The sequence below is a fragment of the Grampus griseus genome (genome assembly GCF_964374135.1).
Source record: "Grampus griseus genome assembly, chromosome: 13".
In the NCBI taxonomy this organism is placed as follows: domain Eukaryota; kingdom Metazoa; phylum Chordata; class Mammalia; order Artiodactyla; family Delphinidae; genus Grampus; species Grampus griseus.
Genome location: NC_139007.1, coordinates 2,160,629 through 2,177,475, shown reverse-complemented (window position 1 = coordinate 2,177,475; position 16,847 = coordinate 2,160,629).

Here is a 16,847-nt window from a genome sequence, read left to right as displayed (position 1 = left end):
ACTAATTATACTGAAGAAAAGAAAAGAAAAGAATTTTCCAGTTAATGTCAGTGACTTACATTTGTAAAACACATTAAAATGTTTAATGAGCTTTCACAAAAAGCCATATATATAACAGGACAAAACAAAAAAAGCAAAAACAAAGTTAAACTATTATAAAACAAATATGCCTAATAATGTATATAATATTTTTCTTATAATCATGTAATGTGGTAAAATTTATACTAGAAATATATTATACTATATAAAAACATAATTTTGATAATTTCTAAATCATTTTATATTTTTATACATCTGTCAGCTAGGAAATCTGTCTGCTTGGCTCTTACTTTCCTTTTCTGGCACAAGCTTAATTATTCTGCATATACATGAGATCATGTGAATGAGTTCTGAACAATAGAAAATGGAAGTTTTTATCTTGCAGTCTGATCCATAAAAATATCCTATAAATCTTTCACTCCCTTTTTAAAAAAGTTTATTGAAGTATAGTTGATTTACAATATTGCATTTAATTTCTGCTGTATAGCAAGTGACTCAGTCATATATATATTCCTTTTCATATTCTTTTCCATTATGGTTTATCACAGGATACTGAATATAGTTCCCTGTGCTATACAGTAGGACCTTACTGTTTATCCATTCTGTATATAATAGTTTGTATCTTTTAATTCCAAATTCCTAACCTTTCCCTCCTCTACCCCATCACTCTTGGCAACCTAAGTCTGTTCTCTATATCTGTGAGCCTGTTCTTGTTTCATAAATATATTCATATGTATCATATTTTAGATTCCACAAGTAATATCATATGATATTTGTCTTTCCCTGTCTGACTTACTTCACTTAGCATGATAATCTTTAAGGTCATCCATGTTGCTGCAAATGGCATTATTTCATTCTTTTTATAGCTGAGTAATATTCCATAGTGTATATGTACCACATCTTCTTTATCCATTCCTCTGTCAGTGGACATTTAGGTCATTTCCATGGCTTGGCTGTTGTAAATAATGCTGCAGTGAACAAAGCAGTGCCTTTCATTCCCTTTCTTCTTCTTCATTCTTGTTGGAAATGAGATGTCTGAAAAACTAGAGAGAAGAGCCAGAAGAACATAGGTCCCTAAATAAATTCTCATGTAGAAAGACATCCATGGGCCAAGAACATTCCCATGCTCTGAGTGAAAAAACAACAAAGAAACAGAAAAGTTTGTTTTGTGTTAGGCCACTAAAATTAAAAAGGGTTTCTCCTTTATAGCACTAACATCCTTTACTCTAAGAATTACTCCTTTAATGAACATAAAGTAGTCCTTGAAAATATCATCAAAATTAATTTTTAAAAATCCCATGGATAAAAATGTTTTTCAAAAACTGTATGTAATGTAGTTATAGATTCAGTTTCTATGTGAAATTTTTGTAATTTTTTAAAAATTTAGTAATTATTCTCTTATTGTTTGTTCTAAGTCTGTTAGCAATTGCACAATCTATTTCAAAAAGAAATGAAAAGAGCATATACAAAAAGAAAACAGCAAAAACATTAAAATAGTGAGATTAAGTTTAGTAAATATTTAGTTGAGTCAATAATTCAGTAAGGTTAATTTTGTGTATTGACTATATCCAGTTAACAAACTGTCCCATGGGGGATGTTCGAACCCCTCCCTGTTTGTACATCTCATGACCACCACTCACATCCTTTTGTGTACTGTTATTGGTTGTTTCAGGCAGGATTTAGACTGCATTTAACTGCAAAATCTAAATTATTAATTATCTGGCTCTTTCAGAAAATGTTTGCTGACACTTGGTATAGAAAAATACTCAAATAACCTATCTTGTAAGCTACGTATTCTGGCTTTCTGTTGTATAGTCCACGTTTCATCTATTGGTTCTTTACCTGTGGTAACATATATTTTGTTAAAGTAATGTACAAGGTCTTTCTTTTTATAGGAAATATATAATTCTCCTCCACTGTACTAAATTAATATTATAATTGTTCCATCCTGAGTCAAATTTATGCCAGAAAAATAATACATATAAATGTGAATTTATAAATGTATAAGATTTTTTTTTAAATCTAAAAAATATGTATAGTTACTGTTTACCACATATGTGAATTTGTAAGGTATAGTTTATTTTAAGATGATACCCTAGTTCAAACATTTTGCCCTTTAGAGAGGTTATATTTCATTGTTAGTCATAACTTATTAAAACACACACTTAGAAAAAGGAATTTATCCAAAAGGTCAATTGTGATTATATAGTCCATTTATGGGGACAATGGAAAAGGATTAGAAAAATCTTTATATAATTACTCTGGAGAGCTGAATAATGAAGTGCTTTTATGTGTGTTATTTTCTAGCATTATAATTACAGATCCTCCACAAATAGTATAGCTTTCACTCATAATGTTTAATATTGTATATCTCTTTTGAAATCTATAGAATTTGTTTGTTTGTTTGTTTTGGTTTTTACAAAGCACAATAAATAGGGAAAATAAATTCCTCTATATAATCCTTCTTCCATGAGGGGTTCATCTGCTGGTTAACGAGTTGTTAGTTTTGATTTAATCTAGGCTCCCTGGCAAGTTCTAGCCTTAAAAACTGAACCTAAAAAATAAATATTAAAAAATGAATTTCCTTCTGAAGTAAAGACCTTTATTATTTTGTTTTCTGTTTACTCTGAACTGAATTTTTTCTTCAGCAATGAACAGAGAACTTTAATAAATACCAATGGGTTTTCACCTTCCCATAGAGGTAATTCTTATGATTTTTCTGAAGAGAACCTAATGCTTTTCATTTAACAGAGGAGGATATAGACTACATACATGTTTTTACAAGTTTGGAAAGCACAATTTTCTATTTTAATTAAAGCACAAAGATATAAATCAGTCATCCCCAATGATCACTACTGTCCTTCACTAGTCTACTGTCATGGCCAATCAGTGCTCCCCAGTGCCCTCTACTGAGCCTTCTGTGCCCAACACTTCCAAACAGTGCAGTGATAGTAATTTATTTTGCTATGCAAAATGTATATTAAGTGGACATTTTTTATCTTTCCATGTGTGAAATAAATAGGGATAAATCGTGCCTCAATGTGTAAATTTTCCTTTTACATATGAAATATAAAAGAAAATTATCATTACACACACATACGCACACACATCTGGAGCTAAGTACACTTGTTCATCTTCCCTCCAGAATTAAATGCAATTGTTCATGTGGTCATGTTTTATAAATGCTAGTTATTACTCTTTGTTTAAAAACCATAATCATTGCTAAATAGTAAGGCAGCTCTTGTCCTATCAGCAGTTTTAAATTATAAAACTAATGTCCATGAAATATGATGGAAGTAAAGGAAAGTTGTGAAGATGACTACATATAATGAAATTGCTGCTCCTGGTAGAATTAGCTTGTGAAGCACTTAAAGAGGCAAAGCCTATTTCACAATTTGAAGTGTTTTCTTAGTAGATGAAGATGGTCATAACTCTCAAATTGCCTACATTGAACATTTAGTGACACTAAGTTAATGTGATTCTCTAGAAAATTATGACTGATAAATCCAAAATTTTAAGTGTATTATTTACTGGAAACTAAACTATTGATAATTTTATAATTCTTAAAATGATCCATTTGCATATTGAATTTCATTAAGTGAAGGAATTCTACAAGAAAATAATGTTGCATATATCATTCTTAAAGCAATAGTCTTTCTGTATCCATCACATATTGGTGGTGAGAAATAAGTTGTTACCCTTTCTTTTCTAGAATATAAAAGTTTCCAAAATCTAACACAAAGAAAACAGGGCTTTGATGTAAATTCTTGTTTGGTTCTCAAGTAAGTAAGTGCTTAAACTAATAAGAATGCCATTTTAATAAGGCTAGGTATGAGCAAGTGGAATAGAAATATTGTCTGAGCAAATGTCTTGTCTGCTAAAGCTTTAATGACACCTGTCCCTAAATATGTAGCAATTAAGATAAAAAAAAGCAGAAATGGTAATCAGCCATTAACCATGTTTGCAAAAGAAAGTAAACAAAAAAGAATGAAAACTCAGCCCAACAAAAATGCTTTAGTGTGTTGAAAGTCAGAGTAATAATGCTGTTTTGTGGATAGGACATTTTATGATGGGAACTTGTAATTAGAAAGTAGATTTAAGTACATATTTTTAAGTGCTTGTAAAGTAAAAAATCCACAGCAAGACTAAACATTCCTGGAGGACAACATATTTCAGCAGGGCTATACAAGCAACAATCTCTAATGTTCTGAAGATTTCTTAAAGGCAACTACAGAAAATTTGACCATATTAACAAAAAGTCAATTTGCTTTAATTCTTTTAATGAAAGTAATAATATGAGTATTATTTTGGAGGGGTCAGATAAGTGGGATGAACTATAAAGTACTGAGTTCATAATAATAATCCAATAGAAAATAATATTCATTTAATAGTTGATGTTCCTCCCTTCCCCCCAAAAAATTAAAGGAACATATCAAGCACCATAAAAATAATTTAAAATTTGTACCCAAATTTCAACAGAAGAATAAAAGCTGAATCAACAAGGTGGTTTTGCTATACCATTAAATGCACCAATAAGCAAAATCAACCTCCAGATTCAATAATATGTGTGGGTCGGTAAATTACAGTTCATTATTTCAATGGAATATTAAAAGATCAAAATTAACTTCAAGATAATTTTCAGATACTTCAAAACATTAATAAATTGTGATACAATTTTAAGTTCCAAAGAAGTACAAAATTTTACATTATTTTTACAGCTTTGTAAAACATTGATGTCATTAAACCAAAAATAAAAAGTACACCCTGGGACCCAAAAAAAGGCCAATGGTTTTCTGAAACTTAGCTTTGTTTTTCAAAATTCCTTTTACTATTATTTTTTAAACTTAGAAAATAGAGACTATCAGAACTGAGAGGCCCAGAGGAAACAAGCAGAGGTTTTCTTAGAGAAAACCCAACTGAAAATGCCCATTGAAACAATCTTGTGTATCCTGCCATGGGGAGAGGAATATAAAGTAAAATCACAAGTTTGAAAAAAAATAGTTGATGTTGATGATCTTGTCTCCCATTTGTTCTGTGTAGATTCAATTAAAACAAGAAAATGAAGTACATATTGGTTTGACAATCGGTATCAGACACCTTCTTGGTGATGACATCATAACGTTTAGTTTGATATAAATACTTAGATGCTGAGGCCATTTAGACAGCAAGAATAAAGGGAACCTGAGTTGAGGATGGGTACTAGTTATAAAGAGAATTGATTCTTTTGGCTTCATTTATTAATTTATTTTTCTGTTTTTAGAATTCAGTGGTATTTCATACCTTGGTCAAATATTTATTTAATTATATGATTTCAATTATATTTCTTATTAATGGATCAGAACTATTATTTATCAGTTTGACACTCCCTATCCTTTTTCTTTATAACCTATATACTATTTAATTTGTATGGGCAATTACATTTGACTACATCTTCTGTAAAATAGCATACCAAGTGAAAAAATGTTGCCACTAACTATAAGTATGGACATATTATATTCAAAGTGCTATGGAGTTCAACTGATAAGACATTGTAGAATTCATCCCATCTTGGTAACCTAACACATGCAATGATAGAATGGCAGCCTTGTCAGATTCAGAGACAGGCTTCAATATAACCTACATTTTATACTAATCACTTTTGATTTGAATTACCAATAGGAAATTGGTAATTCCTAGGATTAAATTACCAATGCACCTTTGACTCTCTAACAACTAGGGAAAATTATGACTAAGTTGAAAATTACAGATAAAGAATGGTTTGCACATATTTATAATAATTTGAAGTCTTTGCAAAATTGGAAACTCATGATACTGTTATTTTTTAAAATTATTCCCTTCTTTGGATTTCAGGATATTACTCACACTTAATTTTTGGTGTTATTCAGCACCCTGTCCTCAATCCTTTCACCTTTTCACTATATATGCTTTTCAGATTGATCAAATCTATCCACATGAGTTGACAAATTCATTTCCAGCATGTGGAAAATGGACTTTTCCTTTCAAATTGAAAGAACTACATGTTGATGATTCATAAACTGTCATGCATATCTTAATACTATGAATGTTTCAGGAAGAAAATTCAAATAAAGTAACATAGAGTGAACAGAGAAAGAAAGCATGGGAATTCAAAGTGCTCAAAGATGTTCAGTGAAGCCAAAAGTTACCCTGAGAGCAATGAGGTTGGAGTATTAGGTACAGTCAAAATCAGAAATGCCATCTCAGGAATATTTGGGACAATGCAGTTTCATTAAATCTGGGAGATTTAATCAAATGTACATTTTGAGAGGTCATCCTATACTGTATTTCTTCTTTTTCTTTTATAGAAGGGTTACATATGGAATAGAGAAAAATGTTAAGTGCTTGCAATAATCAAGCTGTTGTCTACAGTGTAGGTATGAAAACTACGTTTGAAGTAACTGGATGATTTTAGAAGATATTTAGGTAACAACCCAAACAGGCTAGGCTTTTATGATGTTCAGAAGTGTAAAGCAAGGAAGAGAAAAAAATCATGCTCAGATACCCAGGGTGGATAAGGGAGTTATTGCTCTGGGGCCACAGGAGTAGAAGCCGTGTGTTTAATGAAGACAAAAAGCAGCAGCACTTCAGACATACTGAGTGTGCGAGACTTTAAACTATTAAAGTAGAAGTTTCCCTTGAATCATCCTAATCTGTGTGCCTGAAGCAGAGAGGAGAGTTCTGGAGGGCCTGTAGTTTCTAAGGCATTATTTAGGAAGTGACAAAGGAAAGAATGACAAAGGAAAGACAGGCACTGAGGAAAATCAAAAATGTAGGGATGGATAGACAAGGAAATATACCATGAGAAGCAGAAGGAAAAGGAAGAGAAGAGAGAGTGTCAGTAAGAAGAAATGGTAAAAAAGTGTCAAATATTGTTGGACAGTCCAGAAAATCGGACAGTCCGATTTTGTGTGAAAATTGCCCAGAAAAAAAGTAGAGAAGCATTGACATTGCTCCCAAGCCTCAGTCTCCACAGAGCCTCCCTGGCTTGGGTTCAAGTACAATCCACTCAACCCCTCAGGCTGACTGGCAGAAAAGATTCTACTGTCCTTTGGTTTTTCGTATACCTGCCACCCATTTGTAAATAGTCTTCTATTAAAATAGCTTCAAATGTATTATTTCGAGTGGGCAATCTCATTCCTGCCAGGATCCAATCACACTTAGTAATCTTTGTGTACTCATGGGATGATCTTAATACAAGTGTAAAGAAAAAATCTTTAGGAAAAAGAGAATAATCAACAGAGAGAGGGCAGTGTGGTAGGACAAAGATCTAGAAATCTAGTGGCAACATTAGCTTTAGACAGGAAGAGGGATGGATCTATCATTAAATAATAAATTAACCAAATGGAGAGAACAGATGGAGATATTTGTCAGAGTAGAGATTGTGGTAGAAATCTGGGGGAGTTATCATCTGATGACATCCATTTTCTCTGGAATTCAGAAGTGTGGTTGTTTTCTGTGAGTGACGGGAACAGTAATATAATTGAGAATTCAAGGAGAGTGTAAAATACTTCACATTTAATTGAATATCTATTTTCCTGCATGCTGATACATTGACTTTCATTGAAAAATGATCCTTGTAGCCATATTGTTCTATAGGAGCTGCTATTTTGACTAGAGTTTTCATCTTCCCTAAACCAGAATCAGGGACCATTTTTAGGATTTAGGTAGGGGACTTTGCGAAAACGCTGCTCAGACTATGTTTGGCATTGAAAATGTGAAATATAATCCACAAAAATTGGCAGAAAGTTTCTAAAATTGGGGGAAGAGGTTTGAAGAAAGATAAGAATTTGAAGAAGGGGAGAAACAGAAAGATAATGGGGGAGAGCTAAAGAGAGAGACAATCAAAGGTGGCAGAGCTCCCATCCCTAATGTATCTGGGCCAATTGCATTTTTGCCACTCCCATGGTTTGCTGTTTAAAGGAATAAATTTATCATTGTACTAGTGCTGATCCTACTGGGTTCTGCCTCTTTTCTCAAAAAAATAAAATAAAGTCTTCATTTGTGAAAACTTAGGCAGTATTGAAGTTCAGTCAAAGGTAGAGATCATAAATTTATGCTGGCATCAGTCTTCAGATATGTGTGATCTTCCTCCATCAGTGCTGAGCAGCTGAAGTAGAGAGAATAAGAGAGTTGGATTAACCAGGAATTGAGGAAATTAAGGGAAATTTACTTTTTTGTGTGTGCCAGTGAATGATAAGTGGAATTCAGTCCCACTTCTTGACCTTGAAGTTTCAGTGGTATACACAAAATTGCTGCCTTTAAGAGGGCTGGAAGCAGTATGGCATAACTACAATGGAGATGGTTTTAATGAAGCAAGAAGGTAAAGGTTACACTCAATAAAAATATAGGAAGGTTGTTAATTGCACAAGGAATGCAATGACAATAGCAGTAGGAGGTTGGTTCATGGAAGAAGAAGCATAATACTGAATAAAGGGATTAGAAAAAATGCACTGTAAAGATTTTATGTTGGCAATTATCAGAGTTTTCAGAGATATGAGATAAACTAGACTTAAGACACACACAAAAGGGGCAAGATTAATCCTAGAGACTCTGGTAACAGTGGAATAGTATATAGACAAGCCATTCATCAGATGACAATTGTAAACTCTGAACAAATTACAAAAGCAACCATCTAAAAGCACTAAAGAGTGATCAGTAGCAGGCAGACATTGGAGAGGAGTCAACCCATAAATGAAAGAAACTCTAACTGGATAAAATTTGTGCTTATATGGCTTCTCACCTGAGGGTACCTTCAGTCTGCTCTGTATGGGCAGTGGAAGCAATGGTAGAAAGCTACAATTTTTCAAGTGTGAAGAGTCAGAGGACAGTCTGAGACTTCCATAATAGCATAAAAGTGACCCAAGAAAAGAGGGAAGAAAATATAAAGGAGCACTAAGATCTCATACGACGGTACTAATCCTGGTTAAAGCCTGAACAGCACATATGTAGGGAAATTCTAAGGTTCCCACGGAAAGCAACCAATAAAAATATGAAGAGCTAAGTAGTTTCAGCTGCTTCCAAACCAGTGATGCAGAATTTGGAATTTTAGTTCAGCCATGCTAACATCATACCACAATTAATAGCATCATTACTTAGAGAAACAAAACAGAATGCAAGGGCAACACAGAATATCTTCACAATGCCAAGAATGAAATTAAATGTTACTAGAGAGATTTCAGTATTAGAATACCTTCACTTTAAGACATCTTGAAGGAAGTTCTTTAAGCTGAAGGGAAATAACACCAAATGGAAACTCAGATTTATAAGCAGACATGAAAGCCTTGAAAATGGGAAATATCTAAGCAAATGTACTAGAATATATAATTTTTCTTCTCTTAATATATTTAAAACACTACAACTGTTTCAAGTGAATTTTACAACTCTGAATTGTGGGAAATATAGCATAAATATATATAATAGATATGACAACAATAGTATAGCAAATGGGGCAAATGGAACTATATTGGTGTGATATTCATATATCTTATGTGAAATAGCACAAATTAACTCTAAGTAGACTATACCAATGGAAACAATTTAAAAATAATGTAAATAGGTATGGGTATGATTAAAACCAATAAATTTGTTTAAATAAAAGTATTTAACAAAAAGGAAAAGAGGAAAATATAAAATAGAATAAAAATGAAACAAACAATAGGACAAATTGAAAACAAAAGCCAAATGGTGGACAAAAATTCAATCACAGCATAATTACATTGAATGATAATCACAGCATAATTACATTGAATGATAATGAGTTAAACAAATCAAATGAGGTTCACATTGTCCAATTTATTTAGACTTTAATTAGTCTCAAGAATGCTCATAAATATAAAGGCATAGATAAATTGAAAAAATGATAGATGTATATTATTTTAAAACAGCATAAAAATTGATGAAGCTATATTTGTTACCAAAAGTGGGGTCAGACTGCTCATCTCTCAAAAGCCAATAAAGGGGCAAGGCTGATAGAAATAAAAGTTTGCTTTATTTCAGATGCCAGCAACCAGCGCAGTCCTGTCCAAAGGCTGACACCCCCTCCCCCACCCCTGGCAATCAGTAGGCAAGAGCTTTTTATAGGCAGAGGGAGGGGGCTACATGCAGAAACAGCACAGTCAGCTCTGACAGTCATCTTGAAATTGGTCATGCAGTCGTCTGATCAGCGTCATCTTGATTGTCTTAAGTACAATTAGTCTTCAGTTCCAGGGTTGATTTGTTCCCATTTCTCTGAGGCCAGTTCTCGGAATTGTGGCAGGTTATGTCATGGCTACAGTCTGGTCATCATGGAGTTAACTTCTTCCACCTGGTGGGGATTTCGGCATCTACAAAAAAGCTCAAAGTATGTGGTTCAGAATTATATCTAGAGCCCTTGAGGAGAAGATAAAGGTCCTTGACTTTGCTTACTGAGTACACTATTATTATTTGGTTTTGCTGGACTGTTTTCCTTGCTTCTGCATTTTCTCACTTTTCTGATCAAACTTACTCTTTGACTAAAATTTTTCCACAGACAGAAGGCAGGCGGAGGACACTGGTGGGCGGGAGGGGTAGGGGCAAGGACCACAGGGTCCTGCTCGGTTTCATATTCATCTTAGAAAAAATACATTCAGGACCAGAAGTAGAATGTGAATATCACAGTAATGAAAGATTGATTCATCAGTGATTCCAGCAAGCAACATGCAGAGTGGGGACCACCCACCAACTGCACAGGTTGTTGTTGTAAGTCTCTATGTGGCTCAGTGATCTGTTCCATAGGTAAAGATAATTGAAACAGAAATTCCTATCTAGAAGTGCTCTCATAACTAAAACCTAATAAATGTGGCATGGGGGCGATTTGGGGAAGAGGATGCAAGGACAGTGAGGCAATTCTAATGACGTCCAGAAGAGCAGTGAGGAAACTATCAGAGGCTCGACAAGGAGAAGGATATCCCGTATGACCACAAGCTCGCAAGATCCTTACCCGTGCTAAAGTGACAGATAGAAGATATGCACAGTGACCTCATAGACTTGGCAAAGAAGATTCCAGGGCACAATGTTGAAATTACCCAATAGTGTAGTTTAATGGACTTTGATAAACTAGGAGGGGAAGGAGATGAGCTAACGATGAGGCTGTTTTCAACCAGATTTTAGAAAAACTATTTTTAACCGAGGACTGCTGTGCTGGAAAATAAATATGATTGTTATTTCCAGGCTCTCCATCTGGCAAAGATTTTCAAAATGGGCTCAGGATAATGATCAAATCTAGGATATTGCCAGTAAAATTGGGCTTCATGGGCAAGATCAAGGGTGCATGGCTTTAAAACCCTTTGTTAAGACTATAGAGTAAGTTAAGGCAGAGGCATGTAGGCCCCCTCAGCTAGAAAAAAAACATTTCTAAACACCTTGAGAACAACGCCTAACTCTCACCCCGAGGTAGAGAGGAACTAATTCAAAGCAGTGTATGGGTCTGGCAGGAAGGAAGCTGAGAAAGTCATTGCTTAGGGCTTAGGGCAGAGCAGGGCTCACAGAAGGACTGGGGACCAGATTTTACACTGTACCTTCCTCCTCAGCTTTGTATATTGACAGTGTGGGTGAGCAGATAACTTGTCTTTTAATCAAATTGTCTCCAAGTCAGGACAAGCCAAATGCAAGCACTAAAACAGAGAAAATGTATTCAAGTAGCTTCTTTGACATGTGAGTTTAAATGATGGCCTAGATTGCAAGCTAGGGTTGCAAGCTAATTCCAATGGGGCAGAGTATTTGTGAATGAAAAGAATATATCTTTCACATCAGAGGGTGATTTATAGTTTCCAGAGATTGGATTGTGGTACTTAATTTCTTAAAATAGTCACTGATTACCCCTTTGGTCAACTGGGACTGGTTGACCACCCTTCTGTCCTTGTGGCCCTCCATATAACTAGCTTAGGCTTCTTTACAACATGGTAGTCCAAGGGTAATCATATATATATTTTTTAAACAGGGGACTCAGATAGAGATGATTTGCCCTTCCAGAGGACCTTTGGCAAATCCTAGAAATATATATATATATATATATATATATATATATATATTTTTTTTTTTTTTTTTTTTTTTTTTTTTTTCTGGTACACGGGCCTCTCACTGTTGTGGCCTCTCCCATTGTGGAGCACAGGCTCCAGACGCACAGGCTCAGCGGCCATGGCTCACGGGCCCAGCCGCTCCACAGCATGTGGGATCCTCCCGGACCGGGGCACGAACCCACGTCCCCTGCATTGGCAGGTGGACTCTCAACCACTGCACCACCAGGGAAGGCCTTAGAAGTATTTTTGGTTGTCAGGACTGGAGGGGTGAGAGGGGCATCTAGTGGTTATGTTATGGGTAGAATTGTGTCCTCAAATTTATATGTTGAAGTCCTAACCCCTAGTACCTCAGAATGTGACTTTATTTGGAAATACGGTCCTCTCAGGCATAAGTAGTTAAGATGAAGTCACATTGGTGTAGGATTGACCTTAATCCATATGACTGTTGTCTTTATCAAAATGGAAAATTTAAACAGACACACACTGAATGAGATTCCCAGCTGAACATGAAGGCAGAGATTTGGGTTATACTTCTACAAACCATGGAACATCAAAGACTGCTAGCAATCCGAATATTGAATGGGAGAGAGGCATGGAACAGATTCTCTTTCAAAGCCCTCAGAAAGAACCTAACCTGTCAACACCTTGATCTTGGATTTCTTGCCCCTCCAAAACGTGAGATAATAAATTTCTGCTTTTTAAGTCCCCCAAGCTGTGGTGAAGCCCTAGCAAACTGTATAGGTGGAGGCAAAGGATACCATAAAACACTTTATAACAGACAACAACAAACAAGGATTTGGTGAAAATATCAATACTGCTGATACTGAGAAACCTTGTTCTTAGAGCAAATGTTTGGGGGAAGGAACAAGAAACTGCCAGCCTCTTAAGAATTTTGTTGCAAAATTAGTAAGTAACACTTGTGTAGGGCAGACCATTCCCAGAGCTCATCCAGATTCAGGAAGAGGGCACAGTCCTTCCCTGCTCAGTCTGCACATGACCACAGAGTATGTACATGCCATCTACATGCAGAATCCACACTTTCCTCCAAGTCTTCTTCTGTCATAGCATCAGGCTTGTGTTGTGGTTAGAAAATAGAAATTTCTAAAAAGCCCTTATACAAAAGCTACAAAAGCATAGAAACTTAGGACTGAATTAAAATTAAGAATGTGTATGCAGAAACGTGTAAAACACTGCTGAGAAAAATTTAAAAATATTTATAGATGGAAATAATGTAACCTGATCATACCTTGGAAGAATATATCTATAAATTCAATGCAATGTGTGCTATAATACACGTGTGTGTGTTATTTTTTAATTGACAACTTGATTTAAAATAGGGAAATGTATGAACTTACTATGGCAAAACAATCTACTGAATAAAAGAACAAGTCTTTTGGAAGTTGTAATATCTGACTTCATGACTTAATATCAAAAGAATATTTTACCAGAAATAAAGGAAGAAAGGAAGAGAAGGAGGGAGGGAGGGAGAAAAATTGATCAATGAAAGTGAAATGAGATTCCAGAAATAGAATCATACTTATACAATTAGTTCATTTTCAACAAAGGATCTGAAGCAATTCAACAGGAAGATGCAAGTTTTTTCAGCAAATTGTAATGGAATAAGTAGGTATTTATATGGGAAAAAAATGGCATTGACTTCTACCTTGTACCCTACATGCACGTATTTATTATACTATACTAGAATATGGCCAGTGGTATTAGATGATTGGATGAAATTACTAGGGTTGAACAAGTAAGTAAATAAATTGTAGATAATGGGAACCAAACTGCTTACTGTCAGAGAAAAACATTGTAAATAAATAAGTGAGGAAGGCTGGAACAGTCCATGTGGTGATGGCTTAGTCAGAGATATCTGAATGGGTATTTGGTTCCTGACAGTATTTCCAAAGTGTTAGGTAGACTTTTGGACTGTGCTCTCTCTTCTATGTGTTTGAACACATGTATTCAGCATTATAGTATCATACAGAGTATTTTCATTGCCTGAAAAATCCTCTGTGCTCTGCCTATTAGTCCTCTCCTCATTAATCTCTGGCAACTGCTAATAATTTTATTGTCTCCATATAATTTCCTCTCTTCCAGAATGTCATATAGTTGGAATCACAGTATGTAGATTTTTCAGGTTGACTTCTTTCATTAAGTGATATTCATTCAAGGTTTCTCCAAATCGTTTTGTGGCTTGAGAGCTCATTTCTCTATAGTAATGCATAATATGCCATTGTCTGGATGTATCATTATATTAATTCATTCACTTAATCAAGGACATCTTGAGTTGCTTTCAACTTTTGGCAATTATGAATATAGCTGCTATAAACATCTGTGTGAAGGTTTTCATAAGGACACAAGTTTTCAGTTCCTTTAGGTGAATACCAAGGAACTTGATTACTAGGTCATATGACAAAAGTATGTTTATTTAAACTGCCAAACTGTCTAACAAGTAGCTGTGCCATTTTTCATTCTTACCAGCAGTGAATGAGAGTTCCTGTTGTTGCACATCCTCACCAGCATTTGGTGTTGTCAGTGTTTTTGTATTTTGGCCATTTTAATACATGTTAAGTGGTATCTCACAGTTGTTTTAATTTGCATGTCCTTGATGACATGTGATATAGAGCATATTTTCATATGTTTGCTTGCTATCTGTATATCTTCTCTGGTGAGGTTTAATTATTATCATTTTTCTTAGTGAAGAAGCACAGTCTGAGGAAGATACTTGGGCAAAGATATCGGTTGCTGGCCAGGATCTATTATTTCTTAATTCTTTAGTTAAGAATTACTAAGAAGTGCTGGATGGGATTCCAGGGATATTCCTTAAAGGTAGCTGACCCAGTTGGGAGATGTGCTATTTCTGCCCTTCAACTTTGCTTTTTCTGCTGCCTGGAACTTGAATATGATGGCTGAGAACCAGTAACCATATTAGACCATGAGGAGTCTTTGAAGATGGAAACTGTGCCCCAGGATGGTAGAGCAGATGAACTGAGGAAGGAAGAAGGTTTCTAGAGAAGCCCCATAAAAACCAGAGATTACTTACCCCCAGACTTATTTTATGAGAAAGAGAAAGAAACATCTGTGCTGTATAACAGGGGTCCCCAACAGGTATACATGTGGCCTGTTATGAACCGGGCTGCACAGCAGGAGGTGAGTGGTGACTGAGTGAGCAAAGCTTCATCTGCCACCCCCATCGCTCCCCATCATTCACATTACCTCCTGAACTGTACCCCTCTACCCACCCCTGTCCGTGGAAAAATCGTCTTCCAAGAAACTGGTCCCCGGTTCCAAAAATTTGGGGACTGCTGCTGTATAAGACACACTAGTTTTGGACATTTTATTATAAGTAAATATACTTCTGTCTGAAAGAGATGCAGTAACAGAAAGACCTCAACCTCTGGTGAATGTCCATGCCTATAAAATGTCCTGTCAAGTGAGGGCTAGGGCATATAGCATGGACTTAGCATTCTTCCTGGACCGTGACCTTATATTATAGACCTATAAAAGAAATGAGAAAGCACCTGTCCTACCTATGAGTGAGTGGCTCCTTGATGGGCCAACAAGGTGCCATACAGCTCAGACAGGGGAAGGGGGCATACAACGGAAACATAGGAGGAGTTACAGTAAAATTATGTTATGAAATGTGATACTAAATAGAGCATGTCTTTGGGGTCCTTGCAAATATTCAGTAACAGCTCTCTTGTGGGACAAGGGAGGAAACTGCTGACACATTTGATTGAATAAATTGATACATTTGTTCTCAAAAGGAATCATGTTAATTTATAGTTAGTAATATTTGATATATTCTAATCATGCAGATTTTAATGGTTTTCTAATGATAGATTCTAATGATGATTCGAATAGTATTTTCTAATCATATTACCCAGGGTGTGAGCTGTCCTGTGGAAGCATCCTTGATTGCTCTTCCTACCCCTGGTAACTAACTTGAGTCATGCATGGGTCTTCAATAGAATAGTCACCACAAGAAGCAGCTCTGAGCCAGGCTCAGGCAACTCAGATCCAGCTCTGGGGCATCCTAAGCCACGTGTTTCCACAGGCATTGTATTAACAATGGGTGCTCTCAGCACTGACCAGAACCCCAGCATGACCTCTGGACCTCTCAGGGATGGGATGTTGATCCATTCTTAACAAGAGTGTGCCTGGCTCCACTCAGCCTTCTTTGGGCGCCACTCAGCCTCCTTGGGTTTCTACTCCCTAACAGTGAAGGATAGTGTGTCCATTGCTCCTTTAAATCACTCCCTCCAGGACCTACATCTACCTGAATGTTTGATGCTCATCTTCATGGAGTCATGAACTCTCAGGGCTGCTGGAGACGCTACAAGATCATTTATTTCATTAAGGCCTCTCTGAAGGAAGTCTGTGGCTTCATAATAACCTACACTCCACCCATATGGGAGCAACCAAACTTACTAGATATGAAAAAGTAAGCAAATAAGTTATTTGCTGTTTAGGGTTGAGGGTTGAACTGCCTGGAATTATTTTATTTTTCTCTTTATTTTTTTTATATCTTTATTGGAGTATAGTTGCTCTACAATGCTGTGTTAGTGTCCACTTTATAACAAAATGAATCAGCTATATGTATACATATATCCCCATATCACCTCCCTCTTAATTCTCCCTCCCACACTCCCTATCCCACCCCTCTAGGTGGTCACAAAGCACGGAGCTGATCTCCCTGTGCTATGCGGCTGCTTCCCACTAGCTATCTATTCTACATTTGGTAGTGTATAT